We start from the raw sequence: 26,634 nt of genomic DNA on the forward strand, positions 1-26,634 counted from the left end.
ATTAAATTTTCTCAAAGTACAATATAAAATTATTTTAGATAATATAAAAAAACCTAGGAAAGATTACTATTTTCTTAGAATGTCAGTTGATAAAATTTATGTATATTAATCGAAAGATAACATATGTATAACTAGTCTTTCGTCAGAATATTAATTTATGTATTCGCATGTAATTTAGTGTTTTTAAAATACATAGTTTAAAAAACAGTAAAACGATAAAATATGAAATACAGCGTCATAATTCAAAGTATATAAACCAGCACATAAATTCGTTCCCAGAAATTTACATATATGCATATACATTTAAATAGATTGTAAGCAAAATATAATGCATATACGTTGTAAGTAAATATATCACTTTTGTGATATTTTGTATTTTATAAATTATCTTCTCTCATGTTCACGCATATATACAATATATATATAATATACAAAAATGTATATTATCATATTTAAAAGCCTATTTGGCGCTTCAAGTTTGTGAAATTTCCAAACCTGTTTCGAGAAATTTATTATTGTATGCGCACAAAAATGCGGGATATCGAAATCTTATCTAATTTCAAAAATTATTATTTGTTCATACGTTAATGATTTTTTTAAATATATAAATCAAGTATAGGAAACTAAACACATCCATTTGTCTTACTCAACGTATGATAAATTTGTTTTTGATTTTAATGCATCATGCATATGTTTTTACATATACATAATACATGTTTTTACACAAATGTGTTTTTCCCTTTGTAATTTTACTGATATTCTCATTTGTATTATTATTCTACTCATGCTTCTTTAATATAACATGAAATATTATTACTGACTTTTTCCACATATATCATGCCCTATCTGTCTTCAACCAATTCAATATCTCACATTAAGGAGCGCAGGAGCCTTATTACGGACAAATGCATGCATTACAGGTTACAACGCGCATCTGGCTAATAATTAATTGCACCATTTACGAACCGCTTGTGTAGCCGATAAATTCCGTAATATCCATGAAGTAACGCGATCGCCCATAATGACGGTATTTCATCGACAAAGAATATTGTTGGAGGTTGCTACAATGTTCCTTACGCGCAACGAAAATTTATCATCTTTATTATTATCTATCTTATGACCTGCTGCATCAAGCGCAAGAGGTTTTTTTTTTTTTTTTTTTTTTTTTTTTTTTTGTTAAGGTACAATGTCCCTCGCAAACTAATTGGTGGCGAGACTCGTTATCAAACGCGCTTTGCTCGCGACCGCCAATTGTCACCGTTCCATAGCATAGTTTATGTTTATAACAAGCCTTAACGCGATCCTGATTGACCGTAAATCATTGCTGCGAGTAGAATTATGCGCTCGTTGACGTCTAATAACGCAATATTGAGTATTTATTATCAGACGCAAAATCGGCCAAAATATCTTTACTCAAGATTTATTCGGTAATGTTTTTTACCAGGGCGTGTTTTTTCTCTAATCGCATAAATTATCGCGCTCAGTTCATTTTGTTTTATTGTATTTTCACACACTGTTATTTTCATATTTTCTTTCTTCTTTCGCCTTAAGAAACAGATAAAGTAGAATATCATTGTAAAAAGCAGATAAATACTCCAAAGTAGCATTGTAAAAAATTTTAAAAAATATACATATAATAATTAAAAAATACATATGTATAATTATTAATAATTAAATATTAAGATATATTAAAAAAGTTTTAAGACATTCTTGAATTGATACATTCGGGAAAGATCGCTTACAAATCTACGAAATAGTACATAAATAAAGAAAATACATCAAGCCTAGAATACTTTATATAAATTTGTTTCATATACAGGTGGATGGTGGATGTAGCTCATTTCCTGTCATATAATTAAGCACACGTGTGTTAAGAAAACACTGCGATGTATAATATAACAGGTGTTGTCTCGCATATACTAGTTAAAACGTTTTAAGGTTTTAAGGTTTTATTACGATTATTTTAATATTGCATAATTTATATTCAATATCAAATTATCAATCAATTATTTTGAGTGTATATATTTTTATTCAGTATAATAAAACTTTTTTGTGAGTAGCTGTAATAGCTGTTGATATTTCAATCTATTAAAAATCAAAATAATAGCATTTCTTTTTGTTTTCCTTTCTTGTCCAATTTAAAAGTGACTTTTACTTTCTGCAGAATTATCGTTCACGTTTCTTTATTCACGAAACGTTAAATCTGTATCTTTCCTACGCAATCTTTCTCCGACGACGTATAGTCTTCGTTGCATCGCAATTTCCACGCTTTTTTTCTATCCAAGAGCAGAAGATCGGATTCATTGATATCGTACCGCCATGTATATAAGGCAAGTCAACGTGCTAATCGCGGACGTTATAAATCTGCAACTAAAGCGCCCGAGTTCCCTAATCGAAAATCGACGAGTCGCGACGTGGTGGCGAACGTTTAAACGCGACGCGAAGGCAATGTCCCGCAAGCGCAACGAAGTAGAACGATAAAAAATGCGCCAGCAAGGGAAAGAGGAAAAGACAGAGGAAGAGAGCGAGGGGAGAGAGAAAGGAAGGGGAGGGAGGGGGCGAAAGATGTCAGATCCCTGTTAATAACCGTTATGGACGAGATGTATAGCGAGCTACATAATTACAGGTTTGGATACATTGCTTACTGGCCGGTGCACCCGAGCACGCCCTCTGTTCTCCTTCATTAAGACCGCCGTAGACGGTAGCCGCCTGTTACTCCTCCAGCTACATCCTCTTCCTTCGTCTTCCTTCTCTTGTCCTCATATTCTCTTAAACGGACTTACAAAGTCTTCCGTCTTTGAGAACTGAATCTAGCACAAATATAAGCGCAGATATGCGGAGAGGTGCGAAAATTGCGGAAATGAACCATTTTCTATATTTCTAGAGATGCTCTTTTGCATATAATACCCTTTTGGCGCATATATATATATAAGCAGATTCATCGATTTATATAAGTACGATTTAAATTTGCATCTTCATATTTGTTGTTTTTTTCACAAGCCACGTTTTACAAATGAAAATTTTTGCTGAATTTTTATTTTCAACGAAGAAGGAAATCGGAAACAAGGGAAGAAAAAAGAAGGAAGAGGGCTGAAGAGAGAGAGAGAGAGAGAGAGAGAGAGAGACCCGTCGGTCGTGGTTCCAAAGGCGACGTTTAGACCCAGGGACGTGATGGTACGAAATCGTCGGAGACCCGAAAGGAAGCGGCTGCTTATTAATAAGAAACCCGCGTATTCTCGGCGTCGTTTTCCATGCGGATCGGATCGATTACCGATCTGGCCCGAGGAGGTTGCGGACGCCATTCTCCCTCCCTTTCGCGATCTTTATTCCTACCCCTCTCATTCCCTCGATTCGCAGGACTATCATTTGTTAAGCTGGACAACTTAGTCCCGTCATTACGAGCAATCACACTTGATTATTTTTGTCTACAGAGTTGTGTATCCATCCCATACACTTCTCTACAGATGATCGGGCCTGGTTGTGGGTTGAGCCCGAGACAGAGAACAATGCATATATGCAGGCAGGATGAGAGAAAGAGAGAGAAAGATAGGAGGACAGAGAGAGCTATCGCAACAAGAAGAGGAAAGAAGGAATCGCGGAGAGATCGGGCGATCGAGCGCCCATTTCCGTTTGATTGCTGGGATGTGTGCCGGGAGAGAAATAGGGTGATTTTCGTGCGCATGCGCGCGCAAATTCAAATTGGGGAATTAGACGTCGAAAATGATTCGGCAAAAGTATCATCGATCGACGATCGGCGAACGGAACGTTTCGAGCGATGCGTGGTAACGATGCTCTCGATCCACGACCCGAAAAATTGCAGTCGGGATGCCTACATTTACCGGGTGCGACAATTGTATAATAATAGTTCTACTAATTTCATATATTAAAGGTTGTGTTCGCGAATAAAAATGTTTTTTCATTTCCAATAACATTAGATGTATGAAAAAGTTTTTACAAATAAAACGTATCTATTGTATATTTGTTATACTAGCATAAAGCAAAAAATATCAATAAAACAAATCTTCATTTTTTTTAGTCGGAGATGTATTTTTGATAAATTATTTTTTTTCTTTAAAATGAAATATAATACATTAATTATAATCGAAGTTAATATATTAAAAAAAAAACAGCAAATTTTTTTTAATAAGTTATTGACAGCCGTTTGTTTCGCAGTATTTATTTCATCCATTCAACACATTATAACTTTGTCCTTATTACTGTTAAATATTCTTCGTATTTCCGACAAATGCCATAAAAATAAAACTATATTTATATTTGCAATGCTATCAAATTTAGAAATATATAACATGATGTCACGTAAACAATTAATAATAACAACTATAAGTGAACAAACGGTAATAACAAAAGTTCATGATAATAGTTAAAATCGGCCGTAACAAGATAATTGCAGCGGCGTTGTAAAGAATATTAAAAAGAAAAGGCATGCATTCTCGGTTGTGAACAAGGTATTAACTTTTACGATCGTGATAATCTCGTAACAGCGAGTCGACGAGCGTTATGCTCTACGATAAGTATAAAAAAATGTCCGAGGTCTCATCGGGCTCACGTCTGCGCACTCGGCTTCAAGTAATTATCACATCGTTAAATATAATTAACGTTATCGAGTCGCGAGATATGCATAATGCAGGCGTCGTACAAACGAGTCTTAAGGCGAATTTGCGCGTGTAAATTCCAAACGATGAACTGCGCAAAATAAAAGAAAAATATGAAAAACATGATTATTTAAAGTGAACATTGAAACATTGAAATTTTTACTTACTGTTAATAATACATATTGTTAGTGTACGACTTGACAAGTGATTTCAAAAGTAAATTGTCACTTCACGATATCGTGATTGATTAGATTTGGAAATATTTACTGAAAAGCAAATCGTAAATTCGACTTTAACACGGTTTTGCAATGAATACGTGTTAGTAATACAAAAGCAAAGGCGAGTGGAAAGAAATTCCAAACTTTTCAAGAAATCAGTGAGAGATAAGATAATTGTAAGTACAGTAACAATACGGTAAGATTTTCGTAATCGTTAAATCGTAATCGACGAATTCGAGAACTAGGTTTCTCTTAATATAAGAACCATATATATAAATTAGAGATGCTATAGAAATCAAAACATTAAGATAGTTTAATTCATTGCATATGTTGCTTCGATCGTACTTTAATGTAACTATATTTAGTACGATATACGTTTGTAAAGAATAAATTATTTGGAAGTATATACACAAAATATGCATGTCATTAATGTAACATTAATGTAATACAAAATGCAACAAAAAAAATGATCAATGAAATGGAAAAGGCTCTGACTGATTTAATATCTGGCATATATTTCTTTTTTCGTCTGTTAAAGTCAACAAGAGTGATAGAATCTGAGAAATATTTCGAAAGCCGCGAGCTCCAGAAACTAATTAGATCGTTCTTTAACAAACGAGAATACAAATGACTATCTTTTTAATTTTGTGGGTCGAAAGTGGCGTTACTTGCAGAAAAAAGAAAGCCGCGTCGACGTCGGCTGCGGACACGAAATGAACTTATTAAAAATACAAATAACCGTAACCGCGCCAGGTCCGAAAGAGAGAAAGAGAAAGGGAGAAAGAACCGATGATGCGACACGCATCGTGCGTAATGCGTATTATACGAGGTGGATAAAACATTGTCCTACCGTGGTGGCGGTTAACCTGCCGTGAAATTGGTAGGAGAGGAGAATCAGACTGACTCGGAGGCCAAACACGCATCGTCATCATCGGCTCGTCTCCGCCGCGATAAACTCCCACTAATACAGGCATGCACGCGCACCTTGAAGAAGAATACGCCGAGAATGCATTTACTATGCGAGGACCTGTAAAGGATCCGACGTATCGGTCGCCGCGTGTTTGTTCAAGATCCGCGCCGATCACAGCATCTGCCTGTCTACCTTTTTAGAGCGCCACTTCAAAGCGTCGCTTCATCACAATCAACATTCTTTGCGTTATTATTTTTTATTACTTTCCTCTAAGAAGTTCTTCAGATAAGCTGGAAACTTAATTCTTTCTAGAACTATTAGGAATCATTATAACAATATTCAAATTTTTTTCATATATTAATTTTCTGATTTTTCAACAAATTAATTAAAGGAAAAAATTAATTAAAGTGAGAAATTAAAGGAAATGGTGTAAAAATGAAATAACACTGCTATAAATAGCAGTTATAAAAAACTTAAATTTTAAATGTAAAATCTAATATTGCCGATTTGACTATATGACTTCTTTTTTAATTTTTAAATTAAATATAGTATTAAAATAAATTAATTTATTAAATCAACTTGCATATTTTGCTTGATACTATTTAATTAAGAATCTATTTAGAGTTTAATATACAGATGTGTATTTTATATCAAAGTACTTAAAATTTATAATACACAATAAGAATAGACATTTTTTTTTTGAATAGGTATATGTAGAGCTGCCATCTGTAATGTTACTAACCCAGGATTAAAAGGTTTAAAACCCCGGATTTTTTCGACTAAAATCCGGACATCTATAATTCGTAATATAAAGTTATTGAAATTACTAAAATGATCAAAAAGAGAATTGAGGGTTAAAAATACACAAAAAGAAGTTTATTAACTTTTATATACTTTGGTAATTTTTACAAATAAACTATTGGTATTTAATAAAAAAATGTTATACAATTACAATCATATTAATTAATATAATAGGAACAGATTCTAATATTTACCAATCAATAACAAAATTAAACATTAGCAGACGCTCGAAACCCGGACAACTTTAAGAAATTCCCCCGGACGCTTGAAAAACTAGGACAAATCCGGAGAAAACCGGATGGCTGGCAGCCCTAGGTATATGCAATTTAGTAGGTTCAAACTTCCGGTCGTTTCCTTGAAGGTTCCTTAGAAACTAGAAAAGAAACGAAGGGAACCGCCTGAGGGAGACAAACGATTGTTATTTTTGATTGTGAGATCTTTATTATACAACAATCAAGGGTCTCGTAAGCAATTTCGATCATAATTTTCTTCTGTGTTTTCCCTGTAGTCACAAAAATATTTGAAAACCCGTGTTTATCTCTCATATTGTATCATGCTACATATTCTTCAATTCGTAAATATGCGTATTGCGAAAAATGAATGAGAGCAAAGAAATCGATGGAAATACATTTCGATGAGAAAATGTAGATGTCTAAATTTTTGGACGTCAAGAATCGATATACAAAATGAATTCTTGTAAATTCTTCGAATCCTACTTTTATAGAATATTAAATTTGAAAAACTTTAGATTTCTTACAAATTTTATTATTATATTTACTATTCAATAGTCTACCTACTATGACCCATAAATCTATGCCTGATATGTAGCATGCTTTATTAAATAAGTCATTAAATAATGTCATATCATTCATTATTTTTGAGAATATTGAGACTTTATGAATAACCTACAATTATCATTATATTTTATTTAGCCATTATAATTATAGTACACAATAATAAAGTTGCCTTCAAACCGGAAATTCTATCTTATTATCTTCCGCCTAGCTATTATAAATTTGATAAAGTTGAACGACAGATCATTTACGCGGACATTCGTTCAATTTGTCAGGGGCAGAAGAACCGCAAAGCGGATTCGGCGTTGCTTCCTGTCGCCTTTGCCGAGACCGCAACCGCTTCCCAAGACTAATAAGGACCGCGAATCTCGGTTTCTTCGGAATTCCCGCTCTGGTTTCCGCGCTTTTGCGCCAGTCCTATTATTAAGGGACATCAAGAAAGGTGGATAACTCGCGTGGGTGGCCTGCGCACAAGAAATCACCGTGTACGACAGAAAAATTGATAAAGATACAACAAACGACTTTCTTGGAAAAAAACGCTTCCGGATCATTAAACAAATTACTTTTATCGTTTCCTCGAAGTAGAAAATTACATCGTAAAATTTATGAAGAAATATTTACTTGGTATATTATCTGCTATAGTATATACTTAGTCAGTAAACATATACATACAAACAATCTTAATGGTAACACCTGTTCCAATGATTGTAATTAATGATAAATGACTGAGGAAAAGAGGATACACAGTTGAGTAAGGATATATTTGGATAACTTTAATATCTTTCGTTTTATCGCAATTTGTCATTTTTTACAGTAACTGCAGTTCAATATGAAAAAAAAATATTAATTTTAAAAAATGATATAGAAAGAAGGCAGATTAATTAAACTTTGTTTTATAGCTAATTTTTTCTGTTGGCGTTTCAAAATTAATCCGCAAATTTAATAGAATTTATATATTTAAAAAGTACAAAAAATATCAATTTCTCTCTCTCTCTCTCTCTCTTTCTGTCATAAAAATTTGTTTCATTAATAAAACTTTACAATTAATTATTAATTATTACACTGGCGGATCCTGAGGGGATTGTGGTTAACCCCCCCCCCCCCCTCCTCTTCTCGAAAAGGAAAAAAATCTATTTTTATAAGAAATGATCAAACCATGAAAATAAAGTGTATTGATATTAAATCAAATAATTTTGTCAAACCCTCTCCCCTTTATTGACGTCAGAGGATCCGCTAGTGAATTATTAGCAATGCTTCCAACATGATATACTTACAGAGTTAATTATTTATTTAGATCATCTAGATACATCGTCATTTGTTCTGTTAATTCGTTACGTAAATAATACTATAGAGAGTTGTATGAAACATGCGGAAATGCCGACTAACCGTTCTTATCCGGCAAAATCATTGATCGACTACGCGTGCCAGCCAGTCACGTGTTACGAGTTACGTTGATTCGTGGAATTGAACGTTGGAATTAATTCGGTTTGCAAGTCAATAGTCGCATGGTAGAGTGAGTGAGAAGGAAGAGAGAGGAAGAACTTGGTACGAGCGATCGGGCAATCAGAACAGACTGCGAACAAAGAGAATCGAGAGAAGATTGTGTTCGAGACCGTAATTCACTCAAGACACGAGGCAAGAGACCAAAATAGAAGATGCGGTTCGGATGATATCGCGCCTTTTATGTCTGTTTGACATTTAAATTGAGTCTTTTGTTGAGAGATAACAATGGTCCCACATCATAATTTTGCGTTTGTGAAAATGAAATATTAAAAAGAATTAAGATTTGTAAAAATAAAATATTGTATTTAAGAGGATATATATTAAAACTTATATTGAATAAAAAAAAAACATTACACGAGATTTCTTGATTCTGAAAGCTGTTTAATAATACGATTAAAACTTAAATATCCATGAAAATAAATTCAAATTAGAATTAATTGAAGAATTATTTTCAAAACTTTTGATTTTTTACGTTCCCAGGATGTCTACTTAAATCTTGTAAAAAAGATTCCCTGATTTTCCAGGTATTTTTGTTCAAAATTCCGAGTAAAAAGAATATTTTCAAAACTTTTTAATACAACTTTATCTAAAATAAATTTTTTTATTACATGCATTTTCTAATGTTTTTCATTCATATGAAGAAAAAATACAAAGCCTCTTAAGTTTCAATGTTAGATTTATAAATGTACTAAAAAAAATTAAATAACTTTCATAAGATAATTTTTTATTTATATAAAATTTTAATTTCTTTATCTTTAAAAGTTATAAAGAGTATATACTTCATATTCAATATTATGTTAAGACATTAAGTATATAAAATATATATATATATATATATAGATATATATATATATATATATATATATATATATATATACATATACATATATTTATACGGGACAAACTAATTGTGAGACGCCAAGTTCACGTTATTTCACTTTATCTGCCGACGATTTTTTTAAGCATTTCTTATCAGACTTTAAGCGTTTAGGAGCTTCACAATACTTATATAAAAAGTTCTATGCATAAAAATTGTTATTAGAATATTAATTAAATTGCCAAATTAAACGCTGATCATATTTTGATAATTCTATCGATTAATGAGAGGTGTTATTCTTCGTTATTCTGCAATTACTTTTAATTTCTAGAGAGAAAGAGAGAGAGAGAGAGTTCTATACATCAAAATTATTATAATATTTATTAAACAAATTATAAAATAAATCGCCCGAAATGTCAAATGTATCGAGATGAGACATCGGTCTTATTTCAATAATTCTATCGACTTTAATGAGATTTCATGTCAGTCTACAATCATTTTTAATGTCCAAAGAGGGTTTTATGCGAGGGTTTGACGCAACATAAACCTAATGTCTCAGTTTGTTCCGATTTTTTTCCGGCCTATTCTTTTAATGGCTAGCACTATTTGTTTAATCTGTATATCAAGAATTATTAAATTTATATCTAGAATTATTAAAAATAAAATCAAAACTCTCAACTCAATTAATGAGTTTCCACGAATTGAGACGCCAGTTTCACATACATTCAAATAGAATTGCACGAAATATGCTACGCGATAACTGCGACAAAAAATTAATTCCGCGAATAATACGTAATAAATTACCTCGTACGTAATAAATTATCTGATTGTTCCCACAAAGTCCGATCCCAAGTCTGCTCATCTTCTCTTAATCCTTCGTTGATGCATCTTCATAAGCACTCGCAAAATACTTTAACGACGTTTTGCCTTCTCGCATACGTGTCGTCGCACGAAATAACAAAATCACCGCGTACAGTGCGTTATACATACAAAAAATTCGATGTGTTAATAGACTTTTTCGCGGATTAATAAATAGGTATAATGAAACGTAATTCGGCACTCGTTCGTTCGCGATGTTCACTTCCCTCCAAGCCGCAATCACTCGAATAAACCGTTTCCGACCAAATTACGATTGTTAGATCTCTCTCTTGATACTCACGGGTATCCATCCGACAATCCGATGCTCTCCGAAATGTTACAGAACTTGTGACGTTCGTTATCACTGCGCGACTGTGTTGCGTGTAACAATCGTCGGCCGAGAATCGTCCGCGATGTTTTTTTCCCGCATTCTTTAGTACGCTTCGCGCCGCACGTGTTTATTTTCTGTATTGTTTGCTCCACGACGAAATAATATAATAGTAATTTTTCTCTACACGGAGAAAATATAATAATAAAAATTAGAATATATAATATTTGTAATTGTGAAATATATTCATCACGCGCGATATATTTATTCAATAACACAGACGAATATTATATACGAGCATTATTTTACAAAGAAATAGTAATTATTCAAATATTTTGATATAAACAAATAATCATTAACAAACAATAGAACAAATATATAATTTACCATTTTTATAGTTTGTACAGAAAGGGTCATTAATGCCTTTACACATAAATTTATGTACATTAGAACACATATATTTTCCATACATGTATATAAATGTATTGATATGTGGATAAATTTATGTGTAAAGGCATTAATGACGCTTTCTGTACATGCATAATTAATTTATTATGGGTGAAGATACGAGTGTCGCAATACTTACATGTCCGGTATCTCGAATAATTTAATTGTTTAATTAATATTCTAATAATTTTTACACATAGAATTTTTTGTAAAACTATCATAGAATTTTCAAGCGCTTAAAATCTGATAAAAAAAGCTAAAAAAATTGTCAACGAACAAAGCAAGATGCAGTGGAACTTGACATCTCACAATCAGTTTATCTCGAGCCATTTTTTTGTATAATAGTCAGAATTATTTGTTTAATCTTATCAAGAACTATAAAAAATAAAGCTCAACAATTAATGAGTTTCTATAAAATGAAACGCCAGTTTTACATACACGATTGACTGTTTACAGGATGAAAAGCAAAATTATGACAAAAAGAATTTTCGAAAAAAATTCCCTAAAATCCAATAAAATTCCATGAGACTTTCCTAATTTTTCCAGGTTACAAAAAAAATACCTGAATATTCCCGGTTTTCCATGTTCCGGTCTTCCAAAGAGTAGACACCCTGTTTTCTTTGTAATCCAATTATTATTGATGTATTATTTAATTTGTTTTAATTATTATATATTTTTCTTTGCCTGTATCCTGCATATTCTACATATTTTTATCACGTCTATACAGTTTATAAAATTATTAATTTAACAATATTAATATTCAAATAAATCATGAATTGATTTCTAGGAATATTATGTGCTCTTTTTTTCTCAAACTCAACTATACAAATTATTTATTATCATCATGTCACACACGTATTCACGTATAAATAATGAAATCTCTACTTACAAAGTATGTTCAGCATCACCAAAGGCATACAAATCAATGTTTACGTCCAACTATATTCACCTATTCTCCATTTAGCGTATTATCTACGTGTACCAGCATCATTCGATTCAGTTACATTGTGAAGATGCCGGTTGCGAATCTATCATGGACGCTTCGATCCTTATTACCTTCGGCATCAGAGATACGCCCATTCGTCGACTCGGTAACGTTATCGAGTCGAGAGATCGGTGTCGACGGGTCCGATGATCGTCGTCGATCGAGCGGAATCACATCTCGCGCCTTTAGAAACGCTTTGACCACAAGCGGACTATTCTATCGGTTTGCTGAATGCCACGTCGTGACTTTTGATCGTCTATATCACCATGTATCATACGTGCGTGCTTATTTACATGTTGTGTATATGTATATCTGTGTGTGTGTTGTTATGTGGCGAAACAGGGTCGGATTTGCTTCCACCTTGGCTAATATTATTCTATGTTTTTGTGTGTTTGCTTATACACTTTCAACATTTTATTCACAAGTAAAATAATAATATTTTTTGACACTGCTTTTTTCGAATTTATGAAACGTTCGTATTTTTTTCCTTTCCATATATCAAATTGATATATGCTGTTGATTCACTATAATTAGTTATTCAAATGATTATTCGTAAGAAATTACTCTTTTCTTTTCTCATGTTTGAGAAAATAAAATTATTGTAGCACAATTTACATTTCAATAACTAAGTTTTCTACCGCTGAAAAAATATGTTTGACATTAATGTAATTTGACGCGAGAGTTAGCTTGAATGGCGGATTGATCAGATTGGGCAGATCGACTTGAGTCTGCAGCCGACCCTGGGCTGCAGCGTGTGCAGGTGTGCAAGCCGGGGCCCGATGAAAGTCCGTGTATATAAGTGTACATAAGCGCGTGAACGCGAATGTCGGCCGTCGTGTTTCGTGTTGCTGCGGGTCGCGCCATCGCCGAGTAATAATCTGCGCTTGCGGTTTCGCCCGATTTCGATCCGTATCGCTCTCGCGCGATGCGCGGGCACCGGCGCATGATCTTGTTGGTTTAGGGATATTATCGATAATTTGACAATCGACCGCCGGGCGCAACGCCACTCTCGCCACCATTAACGATTGTGTATCGCCATTACGGGCACCACTCGTTCGCCATTGGAATTGTATGTACTCGCGCTTCCAGCCAGACTCGTAAAATTTCAGAGCAAATCAGCACGTTGCATAAAAGAAACACTATCGGTGGATATAAAGACTCTGCCAACCTATCTTTAGGAGCCGTAAACGTATACGTGTTACGTAAAATCACGCCGGAAAAGCATTGCTAGGATAAGAGCGTCGAGAGAACGATGTTGCTATCTACACTTTCTATCTTTCTTAAGAAAAAATATGGAACAATGATGAGTAACGTAGCAAGATCTGAGAATATATCATAGAAAAACTATGGCGATGAAATTTTTAGATAACAGAATATTTATAATACCTCATTATATATCGCGGTTTCTACAAGAATCTATAAAAATAAATATGAATCGCGATGTGTTTTTGATGATCGGCTCGTTTTTATCTTTTACGATCCCCCGCGAGTGCTTTGTCGCGTGCGTCCTCTCCTTTTCCTCGCGTTTTCGTCGCTTCGCAATCATTAGCTCTGTTGCAGTGCAAATGAAAATCGATAAAAACGGAAAGATCGGCAGGAAGCAGCTGCACGGCCGGTCGGACTTCTTCCTGTTAAAACAAACAGGGAGCGAGCGTGGCCACAGTTTCTTTGGGAAACCACAGACTACTTCCCTCGACGACTCGTTAACGAGATCTTCGGTGCTCGATCATGCAAGCACTCGCGCCAATTCTCCGGCTTCGACTTCTTCGCCGAAACTCGACCGCAGATTTCGCGCCGCGAGACCGCGAAAAAAACGAATCTGGCGCAGTGGTTTGCAAAAACGAACGGAACAAACGCTTAAGAACACACAACGAGATGTGAAAAATAAATCAAAACATCCGAGATCACATTTGCTTTGCGTTAAGGGAAGAATCATTCTTGCGTATCGCTTGTCGCGCAAAAAATTAACAACCCGTTTGCGCTGAAGTTACATGTCGCGACCACGATATTTAACCCATTATTTGTCAGATGGTTTTACAATTGTGCTTTTTTCTCATCTTTATCGATTCTGTTTGCGGCTTGAAATCATTCTGCGATCAAAGACTTTTGAAATTAAAAAAATTATTTACAAAAAATAATGGTAAATAATTAACAAAAACGGTAGAAAACTCCTCTCCCAATTATTTCATATATTTTAAATTTTTCAAGTTGATTTATTACGCAGGTTTTATATACGTTACTTTTATTATATATTTATTACGAAAATTTGGAAGAAATTTGTTTAATCTAAATGTTAAATTTGTCTAATCATGTTTTATTTAATTTTTCATTCCTTACATGCGTATATCAAAAGCACAATCGCGATTTGTATTCGTATTCGTCATCACGCCCGATGATAAAATTTCATTGCGGTCTTTTATTCTGTAGCAATGCATGTTTTTTGATATAATTAGCAGACACTAAGTATGATGTGGTAGCGTATGGTTAGATTTTTCGTTTTTTTCATGCGAGACCATTACTTATCGGCCGGAAGACTTAGGTTAAAATCTTCTTCCTTTCAATCTAAACGGTGCAACCGGCAAGAAAGGAATCCAGGATATGCACTTAAGCGAGGCGGAAACGCCGCTTGTTTAATTTACGGTAACATTAAATCATCGATTCAAAAAATATAATATGCAACGAAGAGAAATGTGACTTGAAAGTGAGCAAATAAGTGCCTATATATGTAATGTGCGTAGGATAATTAACAATAATAGCATTTAAAGTTATTATTACGAATAGAATTTAAAAGTTATGTCTTTTTAAACAATGATAATTCAGACAGTTACACATAAATGATGTTTATGCTATTCCGATGTGCATAATATACATTATTATGTAATGGAGTGAAGCAAGTAATTATATGTAACTTATTTAAAAATTCTCCTATTTCAATAGTCTAATTTTTTTCTTTAATTTACAAATATTTCTAATATAATATTTATTGTTAAGAAATTGAGATTTTAGAAACTAAAATAACATATCTTTCTCTTTAAGTAAAAAATATTTTTAATATTAAAATATTTAAGAAAAAAATATTTTTTAAATCCATATCCGTCTTGCTCGTGAAGTTAAAAGAACATGAATTAATTCTCGAAGTGTCATTTTTGATATCAGATTAACCTTCTATTTTTTTGTTGTCTCTTCTTCTTTATTTCCCTTTTGTTCTCTTCTTTAATATGTTTTGGTAAAAACATACCGTGGAAAATATTAGTAAGAATCCGGAAATCGTTTCATTGTCTCATCGACTATCGAGACATTGGCCGCGAAGATTAACCAATCAAACGGATGTTGCCACCGCACAATAGGCGGTTTAATGAGTGTTAGTCGGGTCGCTTATCGATCGTTCGAGCCGATCGATGATCCCCTTTCTTCCGCTACTTTCCACATCATTCCCGGGGCTCCTTCTTTTGCCGACTCCTCTTCTCCCTTTTTCATCGCCTCCGCGGCACAATACCTTTGCTTGGTAGCGAATACCCGCCCGATATCTATATCTTCGCCGACCAGACAAGCCCCTGTGAGAATCACACAGTGGCTAAGGGAAAAAAGGGATCGGGGCTCGATGATTGAGAAAAGAGAATAACGTATCTGATGGCGCGTAACCCTGAGTCCGGGGGAATGATTCTCGCGACATAAAAGACGACCATGAGAGCGAGTACAGAGCGAACCGAGATGTAATGAAGTACAAACATCGAACCGATACGATATATATATAAGAAACGAAAGGTAACACTATCAAGATGTAATAAGACAATAAGCACAAGAAGGAAGATCAGAGATTATCGAAGTTACTTTATCAAAAAAGCTTCTTTCTTTAATAAACCGAACATTTTACCTGTACAATTTCGTGACGTATATAATCTAATGAAAGATTTAGAATTTTAAAACTCTTATAAGAAAAATATTTATATATTTAATCGATTTTCAAGCCATGCGATTTCATTTATTATTTATCACGATTTTTTCTGATTAAAAATTATAATTTTCTACCAGATAAATATAATTACAAATAAAATTATAATTTTCTGATCAGATAAAAAATTACATACAGCTAGTTTTAACCTCATTAACCGAACCTCGTGATCCTTAGAGTCGATAAAATCCTTTACTGTTTTTCCAATCTTCTATTTCGCTAAATTATGATCTTACCCGGCAGTATTATAATAATAAGTTGAAAGGGGGCGAGGTTCGCATGAGTCAGGAACTGAGAGCGGCGCGCAAAAAGCCTCATTTAATTAAGCACTCATAAAGGTCAGTGGGTGTCGGCGAGCGCACACTATACGCGGCCGGAGGTCCGCGAATTAATTCCAGACGCTCTTGCATCTCAAGAACGTTGCAGATGGTTCTCAATCGACAATGTTACTGGGAATCAACGCGACTACCCTTCCCTCCAATCAAGTCCGCGATCCTTTGATCTCATCCGATGATTCGGCGTAATGGGGGTAGCGCCATAGGGGGCGTGGTCACGGCTAATGACATCATCGTGACGCAATCGTTTCCCTCCGCGATTGCTGCTTAATATCGAAAGAAGAAAGAGAATGACGACAACGGCGGCAGCAGCCGACAAGAACAACACCGTGATAAACGAGATTACAATGAAATGGACTACGCGCGTCCGTGACTGTCGCGCCCGCGGGTCGCGATCTCCCCGATCGAATCTTTAGACAGGATCCGTGAGATTCCGGAGATCCGAAAAACGCCCGATAAGATTAATATAGAACTTTAAGGGTCAAAGGAACTGTCTCGCAACTGCCATAATTCTATGAAATAAGTATGCTTTTCTCCTCAAGATAAAGATGAGGAAGGAGTAGTGTTTAATAGCGTTCTGATGTTACGCGACGAAGTTTATCTCGGGAGAAATAGTTCAGTTTGTAATTATGGTAAGATTTGACGCACTGCAACGGTGCCTCATCAAGCACCGATAACCGTTTTTATCTCTTTAACGCATTTGTGTCTTATCATGATCGTTTACCACGTGCAATTTAATAAATGTGCAATATTCTTTATGCAGGTATTAGTTAATTATGTCATATATTAAAGGATGCTATTTCGAGGACGTAATTTCCTGTAATTTTCAGCCTCTATCGCCAGAGATATTCTCTCGGTGTAAAGATTACAATGTATAAAAATCAACGAAAGATAATGAATTCTTTATCTCGGACATTTTTGTCTTCAAACTTATCGCGCTGTAATATAATGTAATAATATGTGTATTTTAAAATAATTTCTTTAAGAAGTTTCTCATTAAATACATACTTGTTCATCAAATAAATTAAAAAACTTGTTCATTAGATAATTACACTTAAATAATTTTATAATTAATATATCTTATGCATGTTTTTTTTACAAAAAAATGATAATTAATATAAAATTTCAAGCAACGTATGTTAAATAAAGTATCGATTTAATATAATACTTATTCATTTTTAAAGACAAACTCGCTATCTATTCTCCGTTAAGTATAATAATAATAATTCCCTGATCAGAGGAAAGAATATAATAATTTCCTGATCAGAGAGAAGAATTATAAAAAGCACCTCGCGGGATGAAGAAATTAAATTCAGTAAATTCAGAGCGTTATAAGCAAAGAAAGTGGCGCTTATAATGCGCTCGAGTGAAAAGCGATTGGTGAAATTATACAGCTCCGGCATGCGTCATCCGCCGCCGTAATTTACATGTTTACCAGCCTCCGCGCCGCACCGATAATTTATTATTTACAATGAGCGATTAAGAGATAGCCGAGATATAGAGTATGGTAGTAGCCTCTCTCTGGTTAGAGTATCGCGCGGGAGGGATCGAGAGTAGCGCGGGGAGATAATTATTTGTAGCCACGGTTAGGTTTAAGCGTATATGTAATTTCGAGAGTCGGTAGCGGCAATCGATCATCGAGATCAGATACAGACGGGGCCTTTCGGAGGATAAGCGGCGGGGCCTTCTATACGCGAGCGGGACAAGGCGGAGGGAGGGACTTCGGACGACGAGAGCGTCCAAGTCCGAAGATAAGCTCGCGGCATGGGGTAGTCGTAATTATCGAGACACGGACGGTCGATGATCCTCTCGGAGCTACTTATTTCGCCACATCATCGATATCTCGTGTGTGCCCGTACGCCTCTAATCGCGCCGATCATCGGTCGTGCACGCTTAACGTTATACGGCGGCGTAACCGACGAGCCTGTTAACACCGGAACGCCCGGAGAGATGAGAAACGATTTGTACATTTACAATTTTAGATAACTACAATTATTAGCAATTTAATACCAAGCGGCTACCAGCGCACAATTACGAGATTGTCCCGCACTCGTATTTTAATCTACGATAAATAATCTCTGTCATTGTCGTGCCTTATGCTTGAGGGATACTAAAATTTTTACGGTCAAATATAACTCCAAACGAATTGATTTATTTTAAGCGGTAGTGAGAATACTGCCACTCGTAAGTAGTGAGAATTCATTTTTCAAAGTGAATAATTTCTTGCCTAAACATCATTCTTTATAATTAGCATATATAGAAATGTCAGTCTTATACGTGTGTGTATACAGTCTCTCTCTCTCTTTATAATTAATCTTTAAATATCCTTATCAAGAGAGATCAATATACAAGTACACGATAACGTCGCACAAAAGCAGGCAATAACGAGAGACAACGAAACAATAATGTTTTTACTAATGACAAGTTCTTTACATACTCTTGACTCATTCTTCACATGAATGAAAATATTTACTTTGCATAGAGTGAAAATATTCATTCTGCAGAATAGAGATACATAGTCATTCCACTTCGCGGAATGAAAAATTGATTCTACAACAAAAAGTAGGAGAATTCACTCCATCAGTAAAGTCATTCTAACGAGTGATTTGATCAGACACTTAATTTCTTGAGTGTATTATTACTTTAACAAATGTAAAAAATATACATGAGGATAACGCTTTTTCAGAATATTTCTTCGCAAATTAATCTTAAACTGTAATTGCAACTTAAAATTACACAGAAATTCATAATTTCACTGTCAAGCATATTACTCTAGTATCTAGAATCTAGAAGAATATATATTTTCTACATTTCTTAAAGTAATAATACACTCAAGAAATTGAGTCCATTGAGTAAAAAGTCATTCTAATTCGAGTGATTTGATCAGACACTCAATTTCTTATGCTAATTTCTATTAATTTAATACTTAAGAAATTGAGTGTATTATTATTTAAAGAAATGTAGAAAATACACATGAGAGAATAACGCAACATAAGATAATCATGTAAATTATTTACAATAGATCAATATACAATAAATACTACTTTTCTAGATACTAGAGTAATAGTAATATGCTTGACAGTGAAATTATGAATTTCTGTGTAATCTTAAATTGCAATTAGTTTAAGATTAATTTGCAAAGAAATATTCCGAAAAAGAAAGATTGCACGAAATAAATATCATGTTGTAGAACGCTATACGAGACCATCGGCAAATTCGATTCAGCCATCCTCGCTGGGATGGAGAACGAGCGAAAATTATTCCGAAATCTCCGAGATCGCGATAAAAAGCGCGAAAGAAATCGCTCTCCGCCCTGGAAGAATACGGCGGCGATCCTACGTGTACACTGCACGGCACGAGAACGAATTCCCGCTAACTGGATTTTCTGCGATAAATCAGCTTAACCGTCGGCCGGTCCAAGGCGTGGCTAATGAAGCATCCGCGAGCGAGCGAGCAGGACGTGCTGATGATCGGCAGTTTCGACGATGGCTCAAGTTTCTCACCGGCTCCTTCCTTCGGTTTGCCGACGCGTCGGATGAGTCGGATCTGCGTGAATACGGCAAGCTCATTTATAACACACTCTGCTCCCCTTCTTACATTAGCTCTATATACATAAAAATAAATCACGGTACGCCCGCGTCCATATCGTTTATCAATCGGAACCGCCGTGCTCGTTACCGCTGAAGAATTTCAGTACTTGGGCCAACCTTGATAACTTAACACACATTTTCCATCTACCTGATTTCGATCTTGCCGAGAATGAAGGATATACGAGCGCAGAAGGAAGGAATAAGAGCATCCTTTCTTGTGCTTTTCTCTTCCGGAAGAGAGAGCTATTGAATGATGCTGTAATGGACAGTTCGATATAAACGTGATGACTATTGTATAATCTTTACGTACATTAAGTTATTTATCGGCGCGATATATGAATTGGTTACCACATACCGATCTAGAGAAAGTGTAACGTTTACAAATCATTAAAACTGTTTAATGAAGTGTCTATCACACAGTGAATAAAATTACCTCGCTTCTCGTTCGAAACGCATATATGTAGATACATATATGTCTGTTGTGTGCGCACGTGAGATATGTGTCTAGACTTCTCGAGTCTTCGGATCGATTTTTATTACGGTTTTTTTGTGCGCCCATAAGATACATTACATAAATTTATGTGAATCGTTTATGTTATTTTGGTCTCTTTTTTTCCCTTTCTTTCTAATATGAAATAGCATATTATATTTATATATATTTATTTGCTAAGTATCCATATCAATTCTATATACATACGTATAATCAGACTTTGTAATTAATATTTTTAATTTTTTTCTAAACAAAAAATGCATAAATTTATTTATTAAAGAATTAAATATAAATTAAAGAATTCTTGATAAATTAAATTTAAATAATTTTTAAAGATTATAATTTTATTATATCACTAGTTTAAATGACCTTACTTTAGCAAAAATTTAATTTGAGAGAAGCTTGATATTGTTAAAATAAAAATAAAATATTCGACTAGCAAACTTTCAAGCAATTATATGCAGACCTTGTCTATGCGTACTTTGTGTCTATAATTGTCTGTCTAAAACAAATGCGTAATTATCGTTTCACAAATCTGTCATCTCCTTTGTATCATTTATATCATATCGTTCACCATTCTCATTCCACTCTCATGATTATAAACATCCTGATCGTCATGTCTAACATGGTTACCAGAACGATCGTTATCACTCATAAAATCGCGAAACCACCTTGCTCCACCGAAGCACCTAGGTGCCATTTTAAGCAGTGACGTTTCCACCCTTCGTCCTGCATTCCCCTCACGCAATTGCACGCTGCTACTCGTGAAATCGCATCTTTCTGCTTCACCATCTGGACTTCTATCTCCGCCGTTTTCATCCCCTTCCCACTCTCTGTCTCTCCATCTCTCTCTCTTTCTCTCTCTCTCTCTCTCTCTCTCTCTCTCTCTCTCTCTCTCTCTCTCTCTCAACATCTCCTTTTCGCACATCGAGTCTCTTCTCCTTCTCTGCTCGAGAGGTGAACGGGGAGAAGTGCGAGACCGTTCTGGATTGGCAGGTTCTCCGGACACCTTCATTGGCGGGTATTCTACATACAAGGCGGATCGACCGACGAGGGCGGGCGGTTCAAAGGCCCCGGCAGAGCCGGGGAGAAGCCGGACGAGAGTCGTTTCCACCGGGTCGGTGAACAGCCGCGCGCACCATTCGAAAGTTCTCGCGGCGAAGAGAGGGGGAGAGGACTTGTTCTCTCTCGAGGCTCTTCCGTCTCGGTCGCTGGAAACGGCCCCGCACACCGGTTCGCGCAGCCGCGGCGTACGCCTCTCGCTCGTTCCGACCTAAGAAGCTACGGCGCGACGCGACGCGACCGACCGCGATTTTTCTTCTTATTTTTCCCCCCCGACATATTACTCCCTCTTTCTTTCTCTCTTTCTTTCTTCTTCCTTTCTCCTTCTCTTCCCATCTTCGCGTTTCGGTGTACCTACGGGGTTATGCGTCCGCGCGAGTTCTCATCCGGGAGGCAGACACGAGGAACCGATCCCCCACGACGCGGGTGATTCCCCGGGTAAACGGACGTGAGCAGCAGATAAGGTGCGAGAGGTGTCAGGAGAAATCCTGCGAAAGCGAGTTCGAAGACGCGGAAGAGAACGAAAGGACAATATTCTCAAAATAATCCTGTCGACGCATCAAGGTTAGTTGCATGATGTTGAGAGTGCGAAATATGAAATGAGAATGATTTCACATGAATGTTGGGTGAATAGTGTTTTTTTTTTTTTTTTTTTCCCATCAAGAATATTTTATGTATGATCGAATACATACATACATATATATATATATATATATATATATATGTATGTATGTATGTATGTATGTATGTATATATCGAAATAATTTTCTTTGTTTTGCTTCATTTACATATGAATTTTCTCTATTATATATAAAATAGTAAAGACAGAAAATTACATGTGATCATAACTGTCATTGATATCTAACAATAAATTAATTTCCTGACGAGGAGGAGACTATAATACTTTATGATAAGAAAATAACAGCGGCACAAGTATTTCGATCTTTTTTTTAAGCGAAAATATTTCCGCTTATTGTAATCGAATTATTATAAGACATTGACAATATATTCTTTTTAGCTTTTATTATCTTCGAGTAGTTTGTTACCAAGTAATTAAATTTTTGAATAACTAGAATTGGCTGCAGTCGGGAGTAAAAAGCAATGCTATCAAATAATTAAATATTTTATAATTTGAAATATGTCTTATATATAATAATTCGATTACAATAAGCGGAAATAGTTTCGCTTAAAAAAAAAGAAGTACTTGTGCCGCTGTTATTTTCTTATCACAAAGTATTATAGTCCTCCCTTCGTCAGGAAATTAATTTATTGTTAGATATCAATGACAGTTATGATCACATGTAATTTTCTGTCGTTTACTATTTTATATATAATAGAGAAAATTCATATGTAAATTAAGCAAATTCATATGTAAATTAAATTTTTGAATAAAAATTATAATTTTGAGAAAATTTAGGATTCAATGTTTAATGTGAAACTGCATTTTATATACATAATAATATATATAATTGTATTTTATATATATATAATCATTTCCAATCACAGATGGGTTTTCCTGTCACTTATAATTATATTTATGATACACAATATTTACATTCATTTTCATACCTAAATTTTTATCTTTTATATATAATTATATTCAATATATTTTATCTTTTATATTAAATGAGGAGTCATTACTTAACTCTGGCGTTTTTTAGTTAAAGAAAAAAAGCAAGTTTTCGAAAATGTTTCAAAAAATATATATCTTCAAAGTAACGTAAAAAAACAGTAGCAACACATAAATATCTTGCTCTCATTACTTTCCTCGTTTTTCGCAAACTAAAACCTTTAACAACATCAACCACCGGTCAGCACGATTAGAATAGACTTATCGTCATATAGACGATTATCAATGCTAACAACCTTGAAAAGGTTAAACGGCTTTGATGATGCGTAAGCGATTTGATCGCTACACGTCCGTGCGTGCGTGACGCGTCAGCGTTGATGAACGACCCGATCGCAGATACAACCCCATTACGTCTTTATATAGGCGAAGGTGTGGCAGAATAGAAGGAGCTGCGTTGACGTTATATTACACAGTTATGCGAAGAAACGAGCGTCACAAGTTTTCATCGATAAAAACTCGATTAATCACTCGCGTTCCTGGTGACAAGTACCTTCTCGTCTGCGAGTAAAGAAACAAAGAGAGTCGAGAGGGCCACTTTGTTGCCAATCGAAGCAACAACAAGCAACGTCGCTACATCTGACGTTCACGTCCCGCTGATTTACGATCCGATCTCGCGATTATTCGGGGATTTCTTGCCCGCAATAAACGTCCGTCACGTCGCGGTGGCGGCAGCGAGTTTAATTTGACTGCGTTTATAACAAGGTATAGCGCGTAATGGAGCACTAGCCCGCCGACAGGCTCCATTACAATCAGGACTTTCCTTCCGGGCCTGAGGGCAGGCTCATCGTCTTAATTGGATTTTATTTGCTTAACCCTGGACTGGCTCTCTCGCTCGCGGACGTCCTCGTCGTCGACAATGCCGTCCGTCGGATTGAACGGCTGCGACTTATCGTCTTAGCCCTCAGGAAATCCCTCTCCTTTCCCCGATCTCTTTCGTCTCTCGTCTCTCGTTTGCATATAAATAATCATAATGACCTGGCCGACACAGTCAGTAGAATGTTGTAATAGAGCGATTGACTGAAACGTGTTTGAATCAACCTGAGAGAGCGATTAAATAGAATTAAACTCAATTTTCAAAGACGTATTTAATTTTAGAAATATGCTTGATATTCATATATGGGATGATTTTAAATTACCGCTTCCTTTTAGAGCTTATAAAAACATACAAATAATGACTGATGATGATAAATAATTATGATTTTCTAGATAGGTTGTATGTAAAAAAATATCAGCATATTAACATTAATATCTTTACGTCATTGATTCTGATTTAATCGTTTAGTCAGAAGAAAAAAAAAAAAAATTGCTAAATCGCATTATTTTATATCGATCGCATTTGTAATTCTTTTTCCTGGAATCGATTTTGTTGGAAATAAATTTTTCAGAAGATACATCTCACGTGAATCTTCGACATGCGACGTTTCATTATTAGAGAGTAGTTAGAGAATTGTGTCTCGAATGCCGCGCGCGGAACGCGCTCGCCGCAGCTTAATTAATTTCGCGAGAGAAATGAAGAACAATCTGCGATTATGCTACACATCGCATGTACGTGATGTTTAATCACGTACGGATAATTAAACAATTATTCGTAACCTCAGATGGTAATCGGCGCAACTTAATTACGCATGAGCAGCAAGTTATATCGCGCTTGCGTATGTTATACGAGATCATGCCATGCGAATATAAGATTTAATCGAGAGGAAATAATCACAAAATTACCTTTTGCAACAGTGAATTTAAGACTGGTATTCAATACGGCATAATTGCCTCTATACAAGTAATTCTTTGGATCTCGTCCGCAATATTCACCTCTTAGCTTGCTTTATGATTTCGCTACAATATATTATTTGCTGAATAACTACGCGAATATAATAATAAATAGACAAATTCTTTAATTACTTTTTTTTTCACAGCTCTATACAAAGTGAATAATGAGACTATTTAATATTCGCGCTCAATAATATATGTATAGGTGACATACTTTTCTCATTATTTTTTTTCGTAAATATTTACTCGCAAAACTTTTATTCTTTATCACTTCTAATTCAGATTCGAATTTAAGAAATATTATAACTTGTAAATTAACAAAAATTAAAAGAATTAAAATGCAAAATAAAAAATATTTTTGTCAATTTATCAACATTTTTATTCGCAATTCGAGAAAGTATATATTATTTCTTCTCGATGCAGCGTTTCATCGAAAAAATCTTAATAAACACGCACATACAGATCGCTTAATTACTCACGAAGAATCGCAACAAAGCTGCCGACGGCAGCCAATTTACGAGCTAACTCATCTCTTACCGTCAGCAACAGAGTAGAAAATTGCGTATCCATATAAGCAACGATGTAAATAACGATATAATCATATACAGCTAGAAATATCGTTTCTGCCGCTACTTTCATCGATTCTATAATAAAAGTCAAGATACGAAGACACACAAAAGTAACCTATATAAGCGATTAAAACTGAAGAATAATATTAGTGAGATAAAAAAAATAAAATTACATTAAAAAAATTACATAGCAAACAGTACTAGGCATTTCACTAATAAATTTTCAACTCGCTTCAGAGTTGTTTCATCAGTTCTCCTCTGGCTTATCGTTCCTACAAGCCCTTTGTTTTACTCATCAACACGAAAAAGAAAGTTACTTATATTAATTGCGATGGTGAAGTAATTCGCGTCGTGGTTAACTGCGTTTGCCTTGATAGTTCGCCTTGGTGAAGTGATTCCCGTCGCGCTGCGAATCACCAGCTAACGACAGTAAGCGCGATAATTGCGCGGACGTGGTACGTCCACATACGTGTTTTCCCGTATGACAAATAGAATCAACGGTGACGCAGAGAGACGCACGGTAGTCGCGCGGACGACAATCTTAATTGCAACTCAATAAGCGCTAATGATAAGCGAGCACCAATTACACGGAGGACGGATGTCGGTGCCGGATGATAAAGCGAACACGAGAACGCTCTCTTTCTTGTCGTAAGAAAAAATCCGATTCGCGATCACGATGTTCGCGACACGCGAATCTTCCGCATGTTTGCGACGTCGAACGAATACCAGCGAGTATCCTGAGAAATTCTTTGATCCTAGAACGGTATCCTAGTATCGGAGTATTTAACTAAATTTTCATCTCTTTAATATACATATATAAAAAGAATGATATTTGAGATTGTCTACTTATAATATCTACTTATGTATACTTCAATACTTTCATATGAGCGAAAAAAATTCAGTGATTAATAATTACTTATTATATCGAGATACCATAGAAACAGTGAATTAAGATTTCAAATTAA

At 35.0% G+C, this 26,634-nt stretch overlaps 1 protein-coding gene and 2 long non-coding RNA genes across 3 annotated transcripts in view; 1 reads left to right on the plus strand and 2 right to left on the minus strand.

Annotated features, from left to right (window-relative positions):
• LOC140667492 (uncharacterized) overlaps nucleotides 1–26,634 on the minus strand; it is a 139,535-nt gene that overhangs the window by 44,115 nt on the left and 68,786 nt on the right. The window lies entirely within an intron of this gene.
• Nucleotides 1–26,634, plus strand: part of LOC140667489 (aristaless-related homeobox protein) — a 120,378-nt gene that overhangs the window by 32,249 nt on the left and 61,495 nt on the right. The window lies entirely within an intron of this gene.
• LOC140667493 (uncharacterized) lies at nucleotides 3,972–12,592 on the minus strand. Its single transcript, XR_012047026.1, has 3 exons — nucleotides 12,179–12,592; nucleotides 4,781–4,879; nucleotides 3,972–4,704 (listed from the first exon to the last, which is right to left on the minus strand). It is a non-coding gene; the product is annotated as an uncharacterized lncRNA (long non-coding RNA).

Source organism: Anoplolepis gracilipes, chromosome 7, assembly GCF_047496725.1.
Source record: "Anoplolepis gracilipes chromosome 7, ASM4749672v1, whole genome shotgun sequence".
NCBI lineage: Eukaryota > Metazoa > Arthropoda > Insecta > Hymenoptera > Formicidae > Anoplolepis > Anoplolepis gracilipes.